This window comes from Bos javanicus, chromosome 4 (genome assembly GCF_032452875.1).
Source record: "Bos javanicus breed banteng chromosome 4, ARS-OSU_banteng_1.0, whole genome shotgun sequence".
NCBI classification, from domain to species: domain Eukaryota; kingdom Metazoa; phylum Chordata; class Mammalia; order Artiodactyla; family Bovidae; genus Bos; species Bos javanicus.
In genome coordinates, this window is record NC_083871.1 from 58,737,766 (window position 1) to 58,765,310 (window position 27,545).

Sequence of the window (27,545 nt, forward strand, 5' to 3'; positions counted from 1 at the left end):
TCAGGGACTCCTACCTTCTTGTTTGCTAGTATTCTCTCAGCAGTCCCTCTTAAAAAGAGAAAAAAAGTTTTGTTCAAATGAAAGAATAGACTGTTGTCTTCTATAAGTCATATGTGGCCATATACAACTTCCCATGCATTCATTCATCAAAATTTTACTGAGCACTCAATATGTGTCAGAAACTGCTAGAACAAGGGATACGGCCACGAATGAGGCAGCCAAGTACCATGGGCCCCCAGAGTTGACATTCTCAGTAGGTGGAGCAGTGGCAAGGAATGAATGGAAAACAAACAGCAAGTAGATCACTACAGAGCATGATAAGAATGAAAGGTCATAAGGAGGTTGGAGAGAACTGAGTATAGGGTAGACTTCAGATAAATGGGGCAGGTCTTAGATATGAAAGAGAAAAAACAGGTGCCAAGCCAGGAGTCAAGTTTTCCAAAAAAGAAGGAATTACAAGCATAAAGATTGAAGTATGAAAGAGTTTGGTAAATTTCAAGGCCAGAAAGGAGGGGCGGCACACCTAGATAATAGTGATACAACCAATGAGGTAGCAAGAGTCAGACATGGTCACACAGCCTTGTAGCCTACGTATTTCACTGTAGGTACAATAAGGAAGTAAAATATTTTATGCAGGAGGGTTCTATAAATTTATATATATGACCTAGAGCCAGAAATCTTGGAATGTGAAGTCAAGTGGGCCTTAGAAAGCATCACTACGAACAAAGCTAGTAGAGGTGATGGAATTCCAGCTGAGCTATTTCAAATCCTGAAAGACAATGCTGTGAAAGTGCTGCACTCAATATGCCAGCAACTTTGGAAAACTCAGCAGTGGCCACAGGACTGGAAAAGGTCAGTTTTCATTCCAATCCCAAAGAAAGGCAAAGCCAAATAATACTCAAACTACTGCACAATTGCGCTCATCTCACATGCTAGTAAAGTAATGCTCAAAATTTTCCAAGCCAGGCTTCAGCAATACGTGAACCAAGAACTTCCTGATGTTCAAGCTGGTTTTAGAAAAGGCAGAGGAATCAGAGATCAAATTGCCAACATCTGCTGGATCATGGAAAAAGCAAGAGAGTTCCAGAAAAACATCTATTTCTGATTTATTGACTATGCCAAAGCCTTTGACTGTGTGGATCACAATAAACTGTGGAAAATTCTGAAAGAGATGGGAATACTGGATCACCTGACCTGCCTCTTGAGAAACCTGTATGCAGGTCAGGAAGCAACAGTTAGAACTGGAAATGGAACAACAGACTGGTTCCAAATAGGAAAAGGAGTACGTCAAGGCTGTATATTGTCACTCTGCTTATTTAATTTATATGCAGAGTACATCATGAGAAACGCTGGGCTGGAGGAAGGACAAGCTGGAATCAAGATTACTGGGAGAAATATCAGTAACCTCAGATATGCAGATGACATCATCCTCATGGCAGAAAGTGAAGAAGAACTAAAGAGCCGCTTGATTAAAGTGAAAGAGGAGAGTGAAAAAGTTGGCTTAAAGCTCAACATTCAGAAAACTAAGATCACGGCATCTGGTCTCATCACTTCATAGCAAATAGATGGGGAAACAGTGGACACAGTGGATGACTTTAATTTTGGGGGGCTCCAAAATCACTGCAGATGGTGATTGCAGCCATGAAATTAAAAGATGCTTACTCCTTGGAAGGAAAGTTATGACCCATCTAGACAGCATATTGAAAAGCAGAGACATTACTTTGCCAACAAAGGTCCATCTAGTCAAGGCTATGGTTTTTCCAGTGGTCATGTATGGATGTGAGAGTTGGACTGTGAAGAAGGCTGAGCGCCGAAGAATTGATGCTTTTGGACTGTGGTGTTGGAGAAGACCCTTGAGAGTCCCTTGGACTGTAAGGAGATCCAACCAGTCCATTCTGAAGATCAGCCCTGGGATTTCTTTGGAAGGAAAGATACTAAAGCTGAAACTCCAGTACTTTGGCCACGTCATGCGAAGAGTTGACTCATTGGAAAAGACTCTGATGCTGGGAGGGATTGGGGGCAGGAGGAGAAGGGGACGACAGAGGATGAGATGGCTGGATGGCATCACTGACTCGATGGACGTGAGTCTGAGTGAACTCTGGGAGTTGGTGATGGACAGGGAGGCCTGGCGTGCTGCGATTCATGGGGTCGAAAAGAGTCGGACATGACTGAGCGACTGAACTGAAATGATATATATATATATTTTAAAAGTCACTATGATTTCTGTATGGATATTGCATCATTAGAGATCACAAAGAATAAAAAAAACATGTTAGACTCGTAGCAGTTTAGGGGAAAGATGGTGGTGTTTTTGGCTAAAGTGGGATAGCAGAGGGGAAAAGTGCAAAGCAATGGCACAGCTTGCTCAGAGTAGGTGTAGGTGGGAAAACAGAGATACATTGGTAGGCTGAAGTATAGAATAAGCCACTCAAGGGAGCAATCTGGTCTAGAGACAAGTTTGTGAACCACAAGCACAGACACACAAAAAATACAAAAGCTATAGGACAGGAGGACATGACACTGAAAGAGAGACTATAAAGAGCCTAGAGTAATGCCCAAGGGCCCTATAATACTTAAAAGTTTCAGTTGAGGGAAAGAAGCTAGCAGAGATACTAAGATGAAGGTACAGAGAAAAAGGAGAAAATATGGAAGTATCATCATAAAAGTCAAGGAAATAAGCATCTCAAGGAGGGAAGAAGGGAAAGAAAATAACTAAGAAATGGACCAAAGAGTCTGTTAGATTACAATTGACTTTGAAATTAAATAATTTATACTATTGCCAAATCTAACATAGCATAAATACTGACACTAGATCCTACTCCAGTGAAGACAAGCAGGGATTACTGCAGCTTCTGAAATATCTATCCCACCCCCATAAGTTAGAGGAGAAGATGGTATCTGAGTGTTCTTCATAGCTTTGGCAACGGAAATGCATGCATGCCAATTTTTCTCTGAACAGAAGTAGAAGGAATAGGAGTGGAAAGACATCTGTCCTGCCTTGGACCACCTAGTATCACACATCCTTATTTTGCCATGATGGAGAATGACCCAGTCAGCTCTGACCTTGGACTTAAAGTTTATTAGGACTGGGATCTACAGAATGGAGAGAAAGAGAAGGAAATCTTGAGGCTGTAGAGCCAAAGAAAGTCTGTTTAACACAAGCCACACCTGAAAACCAGTTGTAACAAGAGATAAAAACAGGCACTATCTCAGGGCAGAAGGCAATAAGCAAATCAGCTATATCTGAACCAGAGACTAGATTGAGTGAAGACATGAGTGATGCTTTAGGTTCATACCAGCCATTTTGAGCAGCAGAATCTTTGCTCACCGTCTGGATATATGTACAGAGACAGGAACGCCCCAACCAAAGTCCTGCCCATGTGATGTCCCCATTCCTCGCTGGGCCCAAGCTCACTGCAACTTTGGACCTTTATCCCTCTCCTCTTTCTCCTTGCACAGAGTCCAAAATCAAGGAAGTTGGAAAGTTGAGGCAAGCTGGCTGTCCCCATCTGATCATTAAGTTTCTCCTATATGTAAGGTGGAGCTTCCCAGGTAGTACTAGTGGAAAAACAAAAAAACAAAAAAAAAAAACCTGACTACAAACACAGGAGACAAAAGAGATGCAGGTTCCATCTCTGGGTCAGGAAGTTCCCCTGGAGAAGGGCATGGCAAACCACTCCAGTATTCTTGCCTGGAGAATCCAATGGACAGAGGAACCTGGCGGGCTACAGTCCATAGTGTTGCACAGAGTTGGACAGGACTGAAGCAGCTTAGCACACACACATTTATAAGGTGACTGGTGACTGTTCTCAGATCACCATCCACACAGAGGCATTTTAAACATGAAAACCTTTAAGCAAAATTATGGTCTCAAGATGGCCAACTATACTTCTATCAGAAATACATGATAAGCTACATGGCAGATTTCAACTTTTTTCCAAACCATCTCTGAGACTGAAAGAAAAGCTCAATGTCAAAAAGATAATAGAAAAGATGACTTCAAGTTCCAACGTTTGCACATACACAAATCACATATTGCATCCTCTAGCAGAATTTGTTGCCCTAGACAAATAAAGGTTTATTTTAATACAGTAGAACCCCGCTCTTCTGCATAACCCACTCACTTCTGTATTACCCACTTACTGACCCATCCAGGCAGGCTTACCTTTGGTCTACAGAGCAGACAGCCAACATCAGGTGGTCCTGATAAGTCAGAACCTTGTTTATTCTCAAAGGTAATTTTAAAAAAGATGTAGAGTTGATAATTTAAGTTCTACAACACGTATAATTCTTTATACACACACACACACACACACACACACACTCACATACACATCACAGTAAAAAAAAAAAAAATGTTTAACAGAAAATGCCCTGGAGTTTGGAGTTATCTCGGTATTAATATCCTGTTGTGCTCACACATGTACCACGCACATATACCAGCATGCTGCTTTCCAAAACTTTTTATAATGTTCACATCATGATTTCCTCTGAAGAAAGTAAACACAAAAAGACAGACAAGGCAAATTAAATGTAATTTTCTCCCAGTACCACCTCCTTGATTTCCAAGTAGATTGTTCAGTGCTCATTGTCCATGGCCATTCTATTCTCTGAAGACATTTTTTTCCATCCACAGAGTGGGGAATTATTCTTGAAGGATTTTCTAGCCTGAGAAGCCAGCTTAATTTAGATATGGTTTGTGTAAATATTACCATTCAAGTCTTTCACAGTGAACTCTATTACATTAGGAGTCATTAAAAATTCCACATCTTCAAAGATGATTTTGCTCTAAGGTGCACTAACCCTATTCAAAGTGAAGGCAAAACCATTAAGAACAGATGACCAGGAATGGGCTTTAGAAAGCTCTTTTCAATTTGGCTGGACACTGCAAGGACTCTTTGCAGCCTGATAATTTATGATTAAATGAAGATGGACTAAAGTCATGCTGTTATGAGATACCAAATAGATTTTGTGTTAACTCTTCAGAGAGCAGTGCACACAGCTTGGCAAGGTGAAATTGCTACAGAGAAAAAAGAACAATAGAAAATTGTAAGAGCTGAGTTCCTAGGAAAAACAGACAAAGTGAATCTGAATGTTTTACTAAGAGATAAATAAGAAAAATCAAAAGAAAAATCTAAAAGCTTATAGGGGCAATCGGTCAGGCAACTAAAAATGAAGTTTAAAAAGAAAAAAAAAAAAGACTAGACACCATGTTAAACCACCGTCACCCCTCCACCAAAAGAAATAAAAAACTGCATTTGTCTCTTTAGAAAAGCTTTGAAAAAATTATGTCATGAGTTGAAAGGGGTAAGTTGTATTTTAAGAACCCTACAACATGATTTAATTTGTAAATATCTGCTATAAGCAAAGCTCATAAAAATATTCACAAATATTTGGATCATAGAAGAGCCAGTTCAGTTCAATCACTCAGTCGCTTCTGACTCTTTGAGACCCAATGAACTGCCGCACGCCAGGCCTTCCTGTCCATTGCCGACTCCCGGTTACTCAAACTCATGTCCATTGAGTCAGTGATGCCATCCAGCAACCTCTTCCTCTGTCATCCCCCTCTCTTCCTGCCTTCAATCTTTCCCAGCATCAGGGTCTTTTCCAATGAGTCAGTTCTTTGCATCAGGCGGCCAAAGGACTGGAGTTTCAGCTTTAACATCAGCCCTTCCAAATAAATATTCAGGACTGATTTCCTTTAGGATGGACTGGTTGGATCTCCTTGCAGTCCAAGGGGCTCTCAAGAGTCTTCTCCAAGACCACAGTTTAAAATCATCAATTCTTTGGTGCTCAGCTTTTTTTATAGTCCAGCTCTCACATCCATACATGACTACTGGAAAAACCATAGCCTTGGCTCGATGGACCTTTGTTGGCAAAGTAATGTCTCTGCTTTTTAATACGCTGTCTAGGTGGGTCATAACTTTTCTTCCAAGGAGCAGGCGTCTTTTAATTTCATGGCTGCAGTCACCATTTGCAGCAATTTTGGAGTCCAGAAAAATAAAGAATAGCAAGAAACATAGCTATTCCTTTAATAGCAATCACTGTTTCCACCGTTTAACAATCTGTTTGCCCTGAAACAATGGGACCAGATGCTATGATCTTAGTTTTCTGAATGTTGAGTTTAAGCCAACTTTTTCACTCTCCTCTTTCACTTGCAACAAGAGGCTCTTTAGTTCTTTCTTTCTGCGTAAGGGTGATGTCATCTGCATATCTGAGGTTATTGATATTTCTCCTGGCAAGCATGAGCCCAGCTTGTGCTTCATCCAGCCCAGCATTTCTCATGATGTACTCTGCACATAAGTTAAATAAGCACGGTGACAATATACAGCCTTGATGTATTCCTTTCCCAATTTAGAGCCAGTCTGTTATTCCATATCCACTTCTAATTGTTGGTTCCTGACCTGCATACAGATTTCTCAAGAGGCAGGTCAGGTGGTCTGGTATTCCCATCTCTTTCAGATATATCCAGAGTTTGTTGCGGTCCACACAGTCAGAGGCTTTCACATAGTCATTAAAGCAGAAATAAACATTTCTCTGGAACTCTCTTGCTTTTTTGGTGACCCAAAGGATGTTGGCAATTGATCTCTGGTTCCTCTGCCTTTTCTAAAACCAGCTTGAACATCTGGAAATTCACAGTTCATGTACTGTTGAAGCCTGGCTTGGAGAATATTGAGCATTACTTTACTAGCATGTGAGATGAGTACAATTATGTGGTAGAATGAGCATTCTTTGGCATGGCCTTTCTTTGGGATTGAAATGAAAACTGACCTTTTCCAGTCCTGTGGCCGCTGCTGAGTTTTCCAAATTTGCTGGCATATTGAGTGTAGCACTTTCACAGCATCATCTTTCAGGATTTGACATAGCTCAACTGGAATTCCATCACCTCCACTAGCTTTGTTCGTAGTGATGCTTCCTAAGGCCCATTTGATTTCACATTCCAGGATGTCTGGCTCCAGGTCAGTGATCACACCATCGTGATTATTTGGGTTGTGAAGATCTATTTTGTATAGTTCTTTTGTGTATCCTTGTCATCTCTTAACATTGTCTGCTTCTATTAGGTCCATACCATTTCTTTATTGAGCCCACCTTTGCATGAAATATTCCCCTGGTATCTCTTATTGTCTTGAAGAGAACTTTAGATTTTCCCATTCTATTGTGTTCCTCTATTTCTTTACATTGATCACGGAGGAAGGCTTTCTTATCTCTCCTTGGTATTCTTTGGAACTCTGCATTCAAATGGGTATATCTTTCCTTTTCTCCTTTAGATAATGTCAAATTTTGATATTTAGTTTATATTTTACTTGTTTATTGTATATAGTATTTGTACACACTCAAGAGCATATTTGACAGAGCAATACTGGTTTTTACTAATATGATTCAGTTGCAAAAATAATAATACTCTATCTCACCATTTATCAAGTATCCTGTTTCAGACATGGCCTTGTGTCAGGAATTACGTCAAACAGTTTCTACTTATGTCATTTTACCTTAAAACTTTCCTGAGATGTGGGTATTATTTGTTCCATTTTAAATATTACAGAAATGAGACAAAGAGAACTTAAGGAATAAACTCTGCTGCTGCTGCTGCTAAGTCGCTTCAGTCGTGTCCAACTCTGTGCGACCCCATAGACAGCAGCCCACCAGGCTCCCCCGTCCCTGGGATTCTCCAGGCAAGAACACTGGAGTGGGTTGCCATGTCCTTCTCCAATGTATGAAAGGGAAAAGTGAAAGTAAAGTCGCTCAGTCATGTCCGACTCTTAGCGACCCCATGGATTGCAGCCTACCAGGCTCCTCCGTCCATGGGATTTTCCAGGCAAGAGTACTGGAGTGGGTTGCCATTGCCTTCTCCGAAGGAATATACTCAAATTCACACAAATGTCTATATCTAAGCCTATATTTATCCATGAGTATGCTGCTGCTCAGTCACTTCAGTCATTTCTTTGTGACACCATGGACTGTAGCCTACCAGGCTCCTCTGTCCATGGGATTCCCTAGGAAACAATACTGGAGCGGGTTGCCATGCCCTCCTCCAGGGGATCTTCCCAAACCAGGGATCAAACCCACTTGTTCTGTGTCTTCTGCTTTGCCGGCAGATTCTTTACCAGAGCCACCAGGGAAGCCCCGACCTACAAGTATCATTTCAGTTCAGTTCAGTCGCTCAGTCATGTTTGACTCTTTGTGACCCCATGAACTGCAGCACACCAGGCCTCCCTGTCCATCACCAACTCCCGGAGTTCACTCAGACTCACGTCCATCGAGTCAGTGATGCCATCCAGCCATCTCATCCTCTGGCGTCCCCTTCTTCTCCTGTCCCCAATCCCTCCCAGCATTAGAGTCTTTTCCAATGAGTCAACTTTTTTCATGGGGTGGCCAAAGTACTGGAGTTTCGGCTTTAGCATCATTCCTTCAAAAGAACACCCAGGACCAGTCTCCTTTAGGATGAACTGGTTGGATCTCCTGGCAGTCCAAGGGACTCTCAAGAGTCTTCTCCAACACCATAGTTCAAAAGCATCAATTCTTTGGCGCTCAGCTTTCTTCACAGTCCAACTCTCACATCCATACATGACCACTGGAAAAACCATAGCCTTGACTAGACGGACCTTTGTTGGCAAATTAATGTGTCTGCTTTTGAATATGCTATCTAGGTTGTTCATAACTTTCCTTCCAAGGAGTGAGTGTCTTTTAATTTCATGGCTGCAGTCACCATTGCAGTGATTTTGGAGCCCCCAAAAATAAAGTCTGACACGTTTCCACTGTTTACCCATCTATTTCCCATGAAGTAATGGGCCTGGATGCCATGATCTGGATGCCAGAAACTGATGCCATTCAGTTTTCTGAATGTTGAGCTTAAAGCCAACTTTTTCACTTTCCTCTTTCACCTTAATCAAGAGGCTTTTTAGTTCCTCTTCACTTTCTGCCATAAGGGTGGTGTCATCTGCCTATCTGAGGTAATTGATATTTCTCCCAGCAATCTTGATTCCAGCTTGTGCTTCTTCCAGCCCAGCGTTTCTCATGATGTACTCTGCATATAAGTTAAATAATCAGGGTGACAATATACAGGCTTGACGTACTCCTTTTCCTGTTTGGAACCAGTCTATTGTTCCATGTCCAGTTCTAACTGTTGCTTCCTGACCTGCATACAGGTTTCTCAAGAGGCAGGTCAGGTGGTCTCATATTCCCATCTCTCTCAGAATGTTCCACAGTTTATTGTGATCCATACAGTCAAAGGCTTTGGCATAGTCAATAAAGCAGAAATAGATATTTTTCTGGAACTCTCTTGCTTTTTCGATGATCCAGCAGATGTTGGCAATTTGATCTCTGATTCCTCTGCTTTTTCTAAAACCAGCTTGAACATGTAGAAGCTCACGCTTCACGTATTACTGAAGCCTGTCTTGGAGAATATTGAAGTATACTATTTCCCAAATGTCAAATATTTTAAGTACAATCAAGAAAGCTTCTTGACATTCCAAACTCATGTATTATTTTAACGTAGAAATTTCTTTCAATTAGGGCCAGTGCAAAATTCTAGTGTAAAGATATACATACATATATGTGCAATATTTTCACATTTAATCAAACGTTCAGTTTTTTTTTTTTGTTTTTTTTTTTTTACTATGTTCCATTTAGACGTAATCATGCTAGGACATGAAGTGTTTATAATGCAAAGTAGCAGAAGTCTTTGCTCAAAAAAAGTATTAATAGTAACAATTTATGTCAGGATGTTATACTCAAGTTCTATCTGTGTCAGTTTAAGCTAATGCACTAAAAGCTAAAAACCAGATATAGGTGCCAAAGTGCTCATAATCCAAAGGCTAAATTACTGGTGGCAGAAAAAGAATGGATCTCACTTTGTAACAATGATTTTAAAAATCAGTTCAGCCAAGAATAATTACTCAATACTAAAATATTTAGGTGAAAGTTGATTTGGGATCAGGATATTCACACTGTCTGAAGTCTAAACTACCAGATTACCTATTAGTTACAAAGAAAAAAGATAAATGAAATAGGGATCTGATAGGTACACCCTTAACAAATGATCTGAAAGATCATCCCGAATCATGTGACAGACTTTATATTACTTCTCGTGTGATGTTTCAGAAGGTACACACAGTTGTCTATGTAGTGTTCGTCTCACAAAGGTTTACTTGAAGCTTAACATGAGAAAACAAGACAAAATCAGACAAATGATTTTAAATTGCCAATGTCTTTAAAGAAAAAGGCAAGTTGGGGTGGCAAGCAGGAGGAGGAAGGAAACTATTCTAGAATAAAGAAGACTAAAAAAAAACTAATACAATTTTGTAAAGTTTAAAAACAAAATAACTATGTTGAATACCTGAAAATAATATAATATTGTTAATCAACTGTACTTCAGTAAAGCAAGGAAGAATAAAAGAAATATATTAAAAAAAAACAAAACAAAATAAAATTAAAAAAAATTAAAAACAAAAAATAAAATAAAATATATTCCAATTTAAAAAAATAAAAAATAAAAGTGAATTAACTACTAAATTAAATAAATGACTTTTAAATTATATTTTAATTTTTTTAAAAGCAAGGCTATGAGGAACATTACTGGATATTAATAAATGTGAGTTTAAACTGTATATTACATAATAGCTTTATAGCAATGTTAAATTTGAGTGTGAAAATTGTTTTCTGGTTATCTAGGAGAGCATTTTATGATAGGATAAGTATTTGAAGAATTTATGATAAAGTGTCATGATGTATGTAACTAATCTCAAGTGGTTGATCAAGATGGAAATATAGATAAGTATGTTAAGATATATAAAACATGATTATAATAAAGGATCACATAATTGCATATATATATCATACATTATATATCTAAGATATATAGTACATAATTCTATTAAATATGTCATTGATATAATAAATTCTATAATAGATACTATATAGATACACAAAAAAATTACTAAGTAGTTATAGAAAGAATATAGTAGTACATACTGCATACCATAGTATAGCTGTGAAAACAAGAGAAGCGAAAAGTAAAGGAGAAAAGGAAAGATATATCTATTTGAATGCAGAGATTCAAAGAATAGCAAGGAGAGATAAGAAAGCCTTCCTCAGTGATCAATGCAAAGAAATAGAGGAAAACAACAGAATGGGAAAGACTAGAGATCTCTTCAAGACAATTAGAGATACCAAGGGAACATTTCATGCAAAGATGGGCTCAGTAAAGGACAGAAATGGTATGGACATAACAGAAGCAGAAGATATTAAGAAGAGGTGTCAAGAATACACAGGAGAACTATACAAAACAGATCTTCATGACCCAAATAATCACAATGGTGTGATCACTGACCTAGAGCCAGACATCCTGGAATGTGAAGTCAAGTGGGCCTTAGAAAGCATCACTACGAACAAAGCTAGTGGAGGTGATGGAATTCCAGTTGAGCTATTTCAAATCCTGAAAGATGATGCTGTGAAAGTGCTGCACTCAATATGCCAGCAACTTTGGAAAACTCAGCAGTGGCCACAGGACTGGAAAAGGTCAGTTTGCATTTCAATCCCAAAGAAAGGCAATGCCAAAGAATGCTCATTCTATCGCACAACTGCACTCATCTCACATGCTAGTAAAGTAATGCTCAAAATTCTCCAAGCCAGGCTTCAGCAATACGTGAACTGTGAACTTCCAGATGTTCAAGCTGGTTTTAGAAAAGGCAGAGGAACCAGAGATCAAATTGCCAACATCCTTTGGGTCATCAAAAAGCAAGAGAGTTCGAGAAAAACATCTATTTCTGCTTTATTGACTATGCCAAAGCCTTTGACTGTGTGGACCACAACAAACTCAGGAAACTTCTTAATGAGATGGGAATACCGGACCACCTGACCTGCCTCTTGAGAAATCTGTATGCAGGTCAGGAAGCAACAGTTAGAAGTGGACACGGAACAACAGACTGGCTCCAAATCAGGAAAGGAATACATCAAGGCTGTAAATTGTCACCCTGCTTATTTAACTTATATGCAGAGTACATCATGAGAAATGCTGGACTGGAAGAAACACAAGCTGGAATCAAGATTTCTGGGAGAAATATCAATAACCTCAGATATGCAGATGACACCACCCTTATGGCAGAAAGTGAAGAGGAACTAAAGAGCCTCTTGATGAAGTGAAAGAGGAGAGTGAAAAACTTGGCTTAAAACGCAGCATTCAGAAAACTAAGATCATGGCATCCAGTCCCATCACTTTATGGCAAATAGATGGGCAAACAGTAGAAACAGTGTCAGACTTTCTTTTTGTTGGGCTCCAAAATCACTGTAGATGGTGATTGCAGCCATGAAATTAAAAGTCACTTGCTCCTTGGAAAGTTATGACGAACCTAGACAGCATATTAAAAAGCAGAGACATTACTTTGACAACAAAGGTCCATCATGGTTTTTCCAGTAGTCATGTATGGATGTGAGATTTGGACTATAAAGGAAGCTGAGGGCTCAAGAATTGATGCTTTTGAATTGTCATATTGAAGACTTTCGAAAATCCCTTGGACTGCAAGGAGATCAACCAGTCCATCCTAAAGGAAATCAGTCCTGAATATTCATTGGAAGTATTGATGTTGAAGCTGAAACTCCAATACTTTGGCCATCTGATGCAAAGAAATGACTCATTGGAAAAGATCCGATGCTGGGAAAGATTGAAGGCAGGAGAAGAAGGGGATGACAGAGGATGAGATGATTGGATGGCATCACTGATTCGATGGACATGAGTTTGAGTAGACTCCAATAGTAATGATGGACAGGAAGGCCTGTCGTGCTACAGTCCAAGGTTTTGCAAAGAGCCAGACACGACTGAGAGATTGAACTGAACTGACATAGCATACTACATAGAGTATGATGATTTAATTAGTGATTTTAGACATGATATTTTAACTTATTTTAACATATCTCTCTAAAGAGAAGATATTATATACAAATCCAAATATATTCTACATTATATACAATGAGATATTTTATGTGTATATATATTTAAAGAGATTATGTAGAGATTAAATATTATATATTAAGAGATTTACGTGTGATCCTTGAACAACACAAGTTTGAACTAAGGCAGGTACACTTAGGCATACACAGATTTTTCAACAGCGATCAATTCATGATTGTGGTTGCTTGAGTCAAGGGATATAGAGGAATCACTGATATGAAGGACTATCCTTCATATTATCCATATTATTATCCATATATCATATTATATCATATATCATATTATCCATATATCATATCATATATATCATATTATATTATATATATATGATATATATATATATCCATATTCATATCCTTCAGTTATCCATGATTTAGGAAGAAATGCATCCCTAGTCAAAAGAAACCGATTTAGTCACAGGCATAAGAAATGATAAACCAAGTCAAGACTGTAAACAGCCTCTAGCTAAATTTCCCTCCCTACTCTGTGTGGATAGCTATTTTTCAGATAATAGGGATCCCTATTTAAAAATAAAGCAATAATCATTTAGGAATATTTTAAGACCTAATCTTGGGGAAAGTTACTGAACTTAAAGCCATAAAAACATGGTTATCCATACAGGAAAAGTTATATAGGAAGGGTGTACACACACACACATCAGAATGGCTGCAGACTTTGCCACAACAACACAATGCCAAGAGAGTAGAACAAAGTTTACCAAATTATTAGGGCAGTAGATCCCAAGCCTGAATACACTGCCAAGTTCTTCAAGTATAAAGCCAATGGAGAAACATATTTAAACATCCAAGACCCTGTGAGGACAGCACTTTTGTACCACACAGCACTCATGTATAGGAAATGACAACAAGCCCATAACCAAAGCAACCAAAGTGACGAACCTGAAGAAAATCCTCAGGTTTCCATTCAACATAGAGTATAGAGTTCACCTCGTATCACTACTGAGTCCCAAAGATTACCTCATCCCCTAAAAAAAAAAAAGCCTCCTAATAAAGAAGACAGGGTTAAACTATCCAAACTATGTCCCATGACCCCTGTCAGGTGACTTTTAAGTTGACAGGCTATTCTAAATGTCCTGGGATAAACTTTCTTCAATATCATACATTCAGTGGACATAAAAAAATGTGGGTTTGACTATAATGTTTACGTTTTAATTAAATACCTGAATATAGTGTGACTTTTCTCAACAGGAATACTACACTGACACTAAAGAAAGAAATGGGAGATATTGATGTTACATAGATTCTTTGCCATTCCCTTTTGGATCCCCTCAAGGAGATGGTCTTTCATTGCTCCATACATTATTTCAGAGACAGTAGTCAAAGTCTTAGATTTGTTCCTTTCAGATGGCAAAGATCCATGACTCAAATGCACATTACATGACTTGTCAAAGAAAAAAAACTGTACCAGAGAATTAAAACAGACAAGGAAAACTTCACTAAAGACTGTTCCAACAGGGGAAAGAGTAAATCCAGCCCCACTGAAACAAAAGGCAGGAGATGGTGGACAAGTACTGAGGAAAATTAAAGGGTGGCTTGGTCAATGTAATCAGGCCATTCTGATTCTTTTTTATTTTTTAATATAAATTTATTTATTTTAGTTGGAGGCTAATGACTTTACAATAATGTGTTGGTTTTGCCATACATCAACATGAATCTGCCACGGCCATTCTGATTCTTAACTGGCTCTCATTCAAGTTCAGCTCCTACCTTCCCACAGAGACGAAGATATAGGGGTACCACCTTCCCTTCTCAAGAATTGACATTTCAAAAGGTTGCATACCAGGTCCTTGAGAAAGATGTTCTTGGGTTGAACTGGCAAGAGACTGAGAGAATATTTACATTTCAGGCAGAGAAATTATAGTTTACAAGTTTTCTAAAGTAAATGCTCTCAGAAAGAGAGGTCAGGGAGGTAGAGTCAGGAAGAAGCCTGTTAAAATTTAGTCAAGCTAAGCAGACTCTCAGGCAGGTATGTGGAATGAAGTCTCACTGGTGACAGGTACAGGAGAACAAGTCTGTCCCCCGAAGGAGCTTGAAAACCAAATTTAAGGAAAAATGTCTTTCCCAGATTATATTTTTAGGCATATTAGTGACCTGGCTAGGAGCCAAAGTCCCTCTTCTGCATCTCCATTGATTGAGCCAAATCTTTGAAAGTCTCAGTTGGTTCAGCTAATATGGAGATAACTATTCCTTTCTACTACTTCACAAAAATATTGAGGCATAATAAGCAATGCTTATAGAATTTTTCAATTTTTAGACATAGAGAAAACATTTAAGTACCAAGTATGGTTGCTATAAATTTAGATGAAAGTATTATTAGCAAGCTTATTAAGGGCCAAAGTAAATTAAATCTGAAAAGAATCTTAACTATTCTTCTGTAAGACAATATTTGTACAAGAGCTCATTATGAGGAACTCCTTTGTGAATGTGAGCGAAGAACTGTAATAAGCCAAGTGTTGTGTAAATAACAATAGAAGAGCAGCAGTGCTCCTAGAGCATTGAAATCAGTTCTACAAGATGGAATGTTCTTAATTTTTTTCAGTCTTGCCACAAATTCCCCATTATTTAAAGAAAAATTTAAATGAAAAGCACACTTGTTTTAAGGAAATAAGATATTGTAAATTACAGATAATTTTAAAATATAGAAAAGGAGAGGAAAATAAAATCCCTAGTCTTACCACCTGGCAAAATAACACATGTACATGATTACTTCTAATCTTTTTGTCCTGAAAATATTTTTCAGAGTTCTAATCACATGACACGTGATTTGTACTGGTGTAAGGCGGTATAGATTTTCATATACAATTTGAACAAAACAAGAAATTTTCAAAAATATCACCTGACAGAAATAGTAACTGGCACTATTTTTATTATTTCCTTACACTTGTTTTTCTAGGTCAGCATAGCTTTTTCAGTACTATATGCAACATCCCCCTCCCCTTCATTTCTTTAAACCTCCCTTCTTTTGATCTGTCAAGTGAGACTGGAGGGCTTAAATTTCACAGAATCCATAAGCTAATGGCTATGCCTATTTTTTATACACACCAGTTTATGTAGTAGTGATTTTTAAGTATTGTTACCTTAGGGACATTTACTGGGTTTAGCTGGACTGTGATTTGATGAGAGTTTAACCATAGGTTTGCTTGAAAGTTAAAGTTGCTCAGTCGTATGCTGACTCTTTGTGACTCCATGGACTGTATAGTCCATGGAATTCTCCAGGCCAAAATACTGGAGCGGGTAGTCTTTCCCTTCTCCAGGCAATCTTCCCAATCCAGGGATCCAACCCAGGTCTCCCTCATTGCAGGCAGATTCTTTACCAGCTGAGCCACAAGGGAAGCCCAAGAATACTGGAGTGGGTAGCCTATCTCTTCTCCAGAGGATCTTCCTGACCCAGGAATCAAGCTGGGGTCTCCTACCTTGCAGGTCGATTCTTTACCAACTGAGCTATGAGGGATAGGTTTGCTTAATACTCTTTATTAGAAAGTCATCACTTAAGGTCACTGGTGATCAAAATGGCTTTTATATTATTCTTCACAACTTCTATATGAGGGAGAGACACTGCAATTTGTTTAAGAATTCTTTGTATAGTATACCATACTGGTAGTCTATGTGGTACATTCATGACAGCTAGTATATCCATCCCACCCTTCCTAGGAGATGGATTAGGAAGGGATCTAGCTCTGTGAGGACAGGGTTTGAAACACTAATCAAGAAAAGTCACCTGTTTGTCATTCTTCACACAGATATAGCTCTCTGCTAGGGTGCTCCTTGATGAGACAACATTGGACCAGATGTTGCCAACCCCTTCCTGCCCCTTCAGTATGTTTGTATAGGGCACATCACTCAACTTTATATGGTTACAATTGTGCCTATGTAAATATACAGATATTAAAACACATATCTGTTTATGTACTCTATACACGTACCAATTTATACATTTATGTTTAATACTTATCTACATTAGAACCAAATTATTTGAAGCAGTCTTTAAAGATAGCAAGAGATTACACCTTAACTGTGGACTATATGATATGACTTAGTGCTAAAAGGTATAAGAAACATTTTCCTGCTACAGGGAAATGTGTAGAAATTGAGAGAAATTATTATACAAAATAGATAACCAATAAGGACCTTTGACTGTGTGGATCACAATAAACTGTGAAAAATTCTGAAAGAGATGGGAATACCAGACCACCTGACCTGACTCTTGAGAAATTTGTATGCAGGTCAGGAAGCAACAGTTAGAACTGGACATGGAACAACAGACTGGTTCCAAATAGGAAAAGGAGTACGTCAAGGCTGTGTATTATGACCCTGCTTATTTAACTGCCATGCAGAGTACATCATGAGAAATGCTGGGCTGGAAGAAGCACAAGCTGGAATCAAGATTGCCAGAAGAAATATCAATAACTTCAGATATGCAGATGACACCACCCTTATGGCAGAAAGTGAAGAGGAACTAAAAAGCCTTTTGATGAAAGTGAAAGAGGAGAGTGAAAAAGTTGACTTAAAGCTCAACATTCAGAAAACAAAGATCATGGCATCTGGTCACATCACTTCATGGGAAATAGATGGGGAAACAGTGGAAACAGTGTCAGACTTTATTATTTTTGGGCTCCAAAATCACTGCAGATGGTGACTGCAGCCATGAAATTAAAAGCCGCTTACTCCTTGGAAGGAAAGTTATGACCAACCTAGATAGCATATTCAAAAGCAGAGACATTACTTTGCCAGCAAAGGTTCATCTAGTCAAGGCTATGGTTTTTCCTGTGGTCATGTATGGATGTGAGAGTTGGACTGTGAGGAAGGCTGAATGCCGAAGAATTGATGCTTTTGAACTGTGGTGTTGGAGAAGACTCTCGAGAGTCCCTTGGACTGCAAGGAGAACCAACCAGTCCATTCTGAAGGAGATCAGCCCTGGGATTTCTTTGGAGGGAATGATGCTAAAGCTGAAACTCCAGTACTTTGGCCACCTCATGCAAAGAGTTGACTCATTGGAAAAGACTCTGATGCTGGGAGGGATTGGGGGCAGGAGGAGAAGGGGATGACAGAGGATGAGATGGCTGGATGGCATCACTGACTCGATGGACATGAGTCTGGGTGAATTCTGGGAGTTGGCGATGGACAGGGAGGCCTGGCGTGCTGTGATTCATGGGGTTGCAAAGAGTCAGAAGTGACTGAGCAACTGAACTGAACTGAAGGACCTATTATATAGCATAGGGAACTATATTCAATATTTTGCAATAACCTATAAGGGGAAAGAATCTTAAAAAGAATGTGTGTGTGTGTGTGTGTGTGTGTGTTTAGAGAAGGTAATGGCAACCCGCTCCAATATTCTTGCCTGGAGAATTCCATGGACACAGGAGCCTAGTAGGCTGCAGTTCATGTGGCCACAGAGTCAAACATGACTGAGTGCCTGAGCACATATATGTATATGTATAAGTATAACTAAATCACTTTGCTATACATCTGAAACTAACACATTGTAATTCAACTATACTTCAATAAAAAGACAAATCTATGCTAAAGCCGAAACTCCAGTACTTTGGCCACCTCATGCGAAGAGTTGACTCATTGGAAAAGACTGTGATGCTGGGAGGGATTGGGGGCAGGAGGAGAAGGGGATGACAGAGGATGAGATGGCTGGATGGCATCACTGACTCGATGGACGTGAGTCTGAGTGAACTCCGGGAGTTGGTGATGGACAGGGAGGCCTGGTGTGCTGCGATTCATGGGGTCGCAAAGAGTCGGACACGACTGAGCGACTGATCTGATCTGATCTGATAGAGCATAAATGATCTAGTAAAATATTATAGGCCTCAAGTTTGGATCCAAGTTACAAAAGTAATCTGATGAAAGTCAGGTATCTTAATTTTGTATAAAATAAACAAGAAAAGATTCACTTGAACTTGATATTCTTATAATGAATATGCATTCTTGACTAATCATTATGTTTGGTAGTTGTTACTGTATCAAGAATAATATGTAAATAATGTGTCTTCTAAGTCCTTGTACACCTTATAGTCTCTTTTTCTCTTTACATATGAAAGATAATGACTACTGGTTAGTCTGCACTCCCCTCCCTCAATTTTTCCCCCAAGAGATCCTGATCCATTTGTCATGTTTTCTATACTACAGAGGAACAGTCTCAGGTCCATCCAATTTGTATTATTTTTAAGCGATAATCATATACCCTGACTCAATGAGTGCTTGATTTCTTTTAATCTTTCCTAAAAATTTTTGGTAGAATGTTTAGATATGAATCTCTTTCCTTTAGCTTTTACATAAGTATGCAAAGTCTTTAAATCTACATTCTCAGATATTTTATAAATAAAATGAATATTCAGTATTTAACTATATTCTTAAATGATCTTTATTCTAGTATCTAATTCAGAAATACCTTTAATTTCTAGATTGAATCTTTATCTGTTTTGTTATTGTTGACTCTATCATGATATTAATCTCTTTGTACTTTTTCTTTATATTTCTGGAGAACTTTACATTTTCTCTTTATTAATTTTATTTTCCATACTTTCATTCTTTCACATACTGTATCTCCAATGTAGCTTTTAATTCTGCTATTGTATTTTCTTGGTTCTTTGCAACAATCTTACCATCTCCCTTTTTTTTCTTACTTTAACTTTTCACCAAAATCTTTTCTCGCCTTCTGATATACTCTCAAAGAAGCAGAACAACTTGTTTTTCTGGTTCCTATATGAATTCTGAAAATAGACCATTTTCAGTGGCATGTTCTTCTAAATAGTCATAACATTCCTATTTTCCTATTCTGCAGTTTTGTTGCTGCTGCTGCTGCTGTTAGTATTCTTGCTTTTCATTTTATAGACTCATCTTGCTTTTTTCCTGTTTACTTACTTGTATCTGAAAAGAACTCTATCTAGACTCAAGTTCTGCCAGCAGGAAGTGTAGACAATTTACCATGAGTGTGCTCAGTTCCCACTTTGGTTGTGGTTTCTTCCTCTGACTTAAAGTCAGGGGCAAATTTATGGGCCTAAGTTGTTGTTTCAATTCCCAGTGTATCAAGCATTCATCTACACATTTCTACTATGCTAAGAAGAATCTTCTCCATAACTGTTTTCTGTTCCTCTAAAGTCTTGAACTTACGCAGTACATAAAAAGCAAGATTCAGCCCCTATTGACAACACTGTATTTGAGGTATTTGAAACTGACACAATGCTTAAAAGAATCAATCTTCAATCTCTTCTACTTCCTACTTGATTCATTTACTGAAATTAAACTCAAAGTGTAGGTTAGAAATATAGAGACAGAGCTGAGAACAGTCATCTGTTTACTTAAATACCATTTCTAGCACAAACAGCAGTTTGTCTATGGGAAGAAGACCTGAATAGACATTTTTCCCAAAGAGGACATGCAGATGACCAATAGGCACAAGAAGAGATGCTCAACATCATTAATCAGAGGAATACAAACAAAACCACAATGAGATATCACTTTACACCTACCAAAAATACTATCCTTAAAGAAATCTACAAATAACAAATATTGATAAGGATGTGGAGAAAAGGGAACTCTTGTACACTGCTGATGGGAATGTAAACTGGTATACCCATTGTGGAAAACAGAATGAAGTTGCCTCAAAAAACTGAAAATGGAAATAACCCATGATCCAGCAATTCTACTCCTGGGTACATATCTGAAGAAAACAAAAACACTCATTCATTAAGATACTTGCACCCTAATGTTCATAGTATCATTATTTACAATAGCCAAGATACAGAAGCAACCTAAGGGTCCATCAACAGACCAAAGGATAAAGAAGCTGTGACTACACTCACACACATACACAGTCATAACAACAGAATGAAATTTTGCTATTTGCAACAACATGGATGTACCCAGAGGTTATCATTTTTAGTGAAATAATTCAGATAAAAGCAAATACTCTACGGCATCATTTATATGTGGGATCTAAACCATAAACTAATAAGTGTAACAAGCAAGAAACAGACTCACAGAACAAACTAGTGGTGACCAGTGGGGAGAGGGAAAGAGAGGGACAAGATAAGGGTTGGGGATCAAGAGGTTTACAGACTATTATGTATAAAATAAGTTGCAAGCATATATTGTTCACTACAGGGAATACACCCAATATTTTATAATAACTAATAATGGAGAATAATACATAAAATTTTTGAATCACTATTTTGTACACCTAAAACTAATACTATAAATTAACTGTCTCAATAATTTCTTTAAAAAGTAGAAAAAATCAGTTTGCTCACATTTCTGCTTGATCCCAACCTAATCTATGAATCCAGAAACTAATACTGAGAGAGGGAAAAGATATTCCTGGCTTCCATTAAGTAAGTGCACTGTTCTCTTTAAGAGGCCAAGCCTGGGCATTCATCAGTTGTTTTTCTCCATCGTTTTATTGCCCTTATGGTTAGTGGAAGTGGAGTGAAGCAATCAATTGCCTGTCAGCCTTCATTTTTGGATTGTTGTGAGTGTTGATCTTTTCTTAAAATTGGTACTTTTTTCCTCCTCTTGTTCCTAGTCACCAGTCTTATCATTGCTCCAGTTAAGCTTGCCCTAAAAGCCTCAGTAAAGTGTCTTTGCTATTTCCAAGCCTTGCTGATGTTGTTTGAGGCATTTTTCTGAGGTCAAATGATAACCTACCAGCCAGCATCCCCACGACAGAGGCCTGAGATTGTCAGCAATTTCAAAATTAAATAAGTCAGTCATGAAGGCATATTTCTGACTTTTTAAAAAGCCTAGAGGATTACAAAGACATGACAGAAGCAACTTGGCACGCATGCATACATGCATAATTTACTTAAATATTACCATAAAAAGCTCTGATGAACAGATCTTCAGTACTGGGAGGTGGGAATGCTCCTTACATGCATGTGCCCTCACACATAAACACACTCATTTGTCCTTAGGAGACCTAAGGTAATGAAGGCAGGAGAAAGATGTGTGAGGCACTTTATATCTATTCTTTGTCACTCTCAAGAGTAACTCAACAAGGAAGCTACCAGGGCTCAAATGGTTTCAATTATTCATTCACAAGATTTACCAGGTGCCTACAGTGAGCTCAGCACTGAAATGGAGACTCAATAAAAAGCTAGGAAATTACTCAGTGATAATGGTGTCACATCAAATCTAACTATATTGTTTGTGCAGTTAATTTTCCCTTGCTATGATATAGGACTGATTTATTTTTATATATTATTTTTTCCCAGAACACTATTCACATAGTTTTTTCTAATAAATTCAAATAAAAACATATTGCTTTACCTAATAAAACTGAGTTGGACAGATTTTGATGGAAGTTTCCATACAATTTTTCTCTTTCAACAATGTTGAGTAGAACTTAAGTTTAAGATACTAGCCTAGGAAAATGATGATGGCAGAAAAGCTTTTTGAAGACCTATCTGAATGCCATAGCCTTCCACAATAACTGACAGAGCCACTGGAAGACTACAAAGTCTCAAAGTTTCGCTGCAAAAAAAAAAGCTGTAAGGTGATCCCCAAACCTGAAAATTCAAATTGGGAGATACACAGCACCAATAAGACCCATGTGGAATCTGCAATTTAGAAGAGGAAACAGAAAAAAAAAAAAAAAAAAGACTTCCAATGACATTAAGACCCAGAAAACCAGCCATACTAACCAGAATACTCAACAGGCCAATCTGAGAGAAGGAGCCAAAGATGGCAGGGAGGTTTACGGGCTCCAATTTGCAGGTTAGTGGCAGAGAACCACAATCATGTCAGGTGGCGGTGGAGTGGTCTGGGTCTTTTAAACTCTGACTCTAACTAGCTGAAGCTCTCTTCTAGAACAAGAGGTCGACACTGAGAACAAACTACTGGAAATAGAAACCAAACTGAACAAGACAGGGACAGAGAGACAAAAAACGGTTCTGATAAAAGCAGAGGTGAGAAGGATGGTGGTTTTCGTATCACAGAAAGCACAGGTCATAATGTTGAACACTGTGAAAGTAACCAAAGGAGTTCCTCAGATCTGAATGAGGGAAGCTATCCAGGCCCATCTTCTAATAAAAATACAAGAAAAACGATCCCATTTAAACATGAATAGCGAAAGGTTTATGATAAAACCTCACCCAAAATATGTTTAAAAAATAAGGTGCAGATCACTATGCTGTTCACCTGAAACAACGTTGTAAATTGACTTTACTTCAACTAAAAACTAAGGTCCAGAACAATAGGTCTGTAAACAAATGAATGCATATCAGAAAGATACTCCTGAAAAGGTGAGAATTATAATGCCACATCAAAAGAATTTGCAAGAAATTAATGATGAAATAATGACATAACTGATGTACAAAAGCTCAGAATTTAGATGACTAAAGACTTGAAAAGACTGCTGGACAAATACAGAAAATATCTGGAAATAAAAAAGAAAAATATTTCAAAAATAAATGGGAGAACACGAGTGAAGAAGTACCAGGGATAATAAATGAAGAGAAATAGCATATGGGAAGAAAACTTTAAAATTAAAAAATGAAGCTATAAGATTCAAGAGACAGTGATAGAAATAGAGAAAGTGAAAGTAAAGATCCCCCCCCCGCCCACCACACACACACGAGAAAAGAGGAAAAACTACAATGGAATAGAATACTAAAATTTTCAACTTGATAAGCTTTAAAATAAGCAGCAACTTGGAGTTATAACCAGAAGAGCCAGCATGGGAAAATACACTAACAGTATGATTAACCTTAAAAGAAAATGGAGTCCATGGACAGACAGGGAAAAGTACTAAGTTACTAATAAAAAAGATGAGATTATCAAATTGTCTGAAGCAACATTTTATGACAGAAAACAATTTAGTAAAACAGAAACATGGCGGAATTTAGTAAAAAAAAAAAAAAAACGGCATGTAAATGTGAGCCAATGATTTAATATTAAGCATAAGTGATTTCAAGTATAAAAGTCATGACAAAATGTTATGAAAATTCAAGAGTTCTAAGAACATTATGCCTATAAACCCTTCTTTAGGCATTTTCTAAGAATGAGCTTTTGAAAATCAAAATAAATAGAGTGAAAACATTAGGACTAGCAATGAATGTTACATGAATATGTGCCTGAAAAAATTAAAGCTAAATGATGTTTAGTACAGAAATCATAGTATGTGAAGGCTATACAACCTTATATACATTTATCAAAAGAGGTGAAGAATGGAAAGAATAGATTAAAAATAGATCAAAGTAATCATTACATTATTAGCTGAGAAAGAATAACGCATTACATAAAATGCTGGGAGAGAAGGCGGAAAGAGAAATAGGTCATCACTACTTTCAGTTGCACTGGTAGTGGGATAACATCTAGAAAGGGACTGTGGTTATTACATAAACATATTTGTATAAAATAATCATTAAAGCAAAAATACAAACCTTAAGTGTCAAAAAAAAAAAAAAAAAAGAAAAAGAAAAGGGGTTTTGATGGATGGATCAGTTGAAAAATTTTCAGTTTACCTATACAGGAGTTATAAGGCCTGAGGTCAGGAAGATGGAGATAGAACTCGGTTCTCTGCACATGCTTTGTTTATAGACTTGATATTGATATTGGAACAATGAAAATGCACATAAAAATTTTCAAAGGCAAATTCTAAAAAGCTGAAGTAAAGCAAATAAACCCAACTATGTTCTGAGTTTGTAGGAAAACAGGACTATTTTAAGTGACTTTGAAACACAGAAACTTTTACTACATGTGAGGTGAGTCATAACCTAAGTACAAAAAATAATAATAATTGGAAAAAAAATTTTAAATGTATTAAGCATATTGCCCATGGTGGTGTTTTTACTTTATTGAATTCATTGTGTGTGTGTGTATTAGAGAATAAAGCAACTGAATGATTATATTGATTTCTTCGAGAACTGAGGTTTCCAGCATGAGACAAACGAGATATATATGTAAGATCAATACAGTTAAATAAAAATTCTATAATCTTAAAAGTGAGTAGAATGTATCAATAAGAACTCATGATGTAATTTATTAAGACAAGAAAAGTTCTGGTCACTGGAAAAACCCAGATTCAAGGACCAAAGCAAAAGTAATAACCTTTAACAGTGAGCAAACAACCCCTAACCCTAGCACCCAAATTGTTACTTTTAATACAATTTCCTGAAATTCTGGAGATTTTGATGTCTGTTACATAAAATGTATAAAATGAAACTAGCACGTTTTATTATAACAGAAAACTAGGAAGATACTAAAGAGTATTACAGTCCTTTGGACTCACAAACCAACTTATTTCATTGGCTAAAGATAGGACAATCAAACATCAATGCATAAAACAACTTCAATGGATTAACACATAAAAAATATATAGCATGTAGTAGATAATAAAATTTACTTGTTATATCTACAGGATGTTGGGAATCCATTGTTGTTTTGTACTAATAAAGAATCATGCAAACTGAATCTGTATGCAAACTGTATCTTAAGATACATAAATAGTTGATAAGGAGAAGTATTTCTTTTATTTTTAATTGAAGGATAATTGCTTTATAGTATTGTGTTGGTTTCTAGCAAACATCAACATGAATCAGCCACAGGTGTATCCACATCTCCTTAAACTTGAACATCCCTTTAGAGTAGTATTTCTTTACAGTAGTACCCCAAAATCACTGAAGATGGTGATTGCAGCCATGGAATTAAAAGACCCTTACTCTTTGGAAGGAAAGTTATGACCAACCTAGACAGCATATTAAAAAGCAGAGACCTTACTTTGTCAACAAAGGTCCGTCTAGTCAAGGCTATGGTTTTTCCAGTGGTCACGTATGGATGTGAGAGTTGGACTACAAAGAAAGCTGAGTGTCAAAGAATTGATGCTTTTGAACTGTGGTGCTGGATAAGACTCTTGAGAGTCCCTTGGACTGCAAGGAGATCCAACCAGTCCATCCTAAAGCAGATCAGTCCTGGGTGTTCATTGGAAGGACTGATGTTGAAGCTGAAACTCCAATCCTTTGGCCACCTGATGCAAAGAGCTGACTCATTTGAAAAGATCCTGATGCTAGGAAAGATTGAGGGCAGGAGGAGAAGGGGATGACAGAGGCTGAGATGGTTGGATGGCATCACCGACTCAATGGACATGGGTTTGGGTAGACTCTGGGAGTTGGTGATGGACAAGGAGGCCTGGCGTGCTGCGGTTCATGGGGTTGCAAAGAGTCGGACAAGCCACTGAACTGAACAACTGAACTGAACTGAACAGTAGTACCCCAGATAATAAATGAAATGTGAGATAGAATTTTAATATTTTAACACTGGAATTAAAGAATGGATCTAGGCAATAATCATTAATGGCTACTGTTATCATAAAAAAGTTAAACAGATATTACATGCTTCCTGGTAGAATGGAAATACAACACGTTATCTCAAGTATTCATGTCCAAAAATTAAAGCTAAATCTAATCAATTCTGAAGACTTTACTACCAATTTACAGGAAATAAATGAGACAGTGGAACATGATGATTGACACACTGGAATGCAATCAGCAGAATCCATACAGAATAAATGACCTGATTTCTTCCACAAAGAAATTGTAAAACAAAATTAGACATGGAGAGGAAACCTATATAGCAAAAGAGACTTCATAGTTTTATCAACCAGCTGTAACGTGTGAGTCTTATTTGAATGCTGATGATTTGAAACATGTAATTTCTGACATATTTAAAGAACCTGAACACATACTTGATATCTAAGGCTGTTAGAAAATTGTTAATTTTTAAGTATAATAGTAGGCCTATGATTCTGTGTTTTAAGAGTCCTTAGCCTATGAAAATACATACTGAAATATTTACAGAGAAATTATATAACTTTAAAGTAATCTGGCTTCCCTGATAGCTCAGCTGGTAAAGAATCTGCCAACAATGCAAGAGACCCCAGTGGATTCCTGGGTAAGGAAGATCAGCTGGAGAAGGGATAGGCTACCCACTCCAGTATTCTTGGGCTTCCCTTGTGGCTCAGCTGGTAAAGAATCTGGGTGTGATGCGGGAGACCTGGGTTGGCTCCCTGGATTGGGAAGATCCCCTGGAGAAGGGAAAGGCTACCCACTCCAGTATTCTGGACTGGAGAATTCAATGACTGTATAGTCCATAGGGTGGCAAAGAGTTGGATATGACTGAGTGACTTTCACACACACACAAACTAATCTGGATGGGGATAGGGAGAGTGGGTAGTGTAGACAAAACAAGATTAAATTTGATAATTGAAGAAACTAGTGAGAGATACATAGAGAAGTTTTATAATCTTATCCTTTATACTTCAAAAGTACAGAAATGAACTAATAAAAAGAATACTAGTTGAAAGGGTAAAGTAGGAATCCTTGCTTATTAAAATAAAATGGATATTTTGTTTTCAACCTGTATTACAGAGTAAAAAATATTCCAATTCTTTTAAAAGTTTGAAAGCAATACTCCTAGGTTTAACTATAGAAAAATAAGAAACAGAGAGTTTTAAATCTGTAACCAGTTATTAATCTATTTTGTTTTGTTTGTGGAATTTTTTTTCCTAGTAATTTCAAACAAAACACTTCCTTTAAGACATGAATAGAAAAATGTAAATAACTAGAAAGCTCACGCTC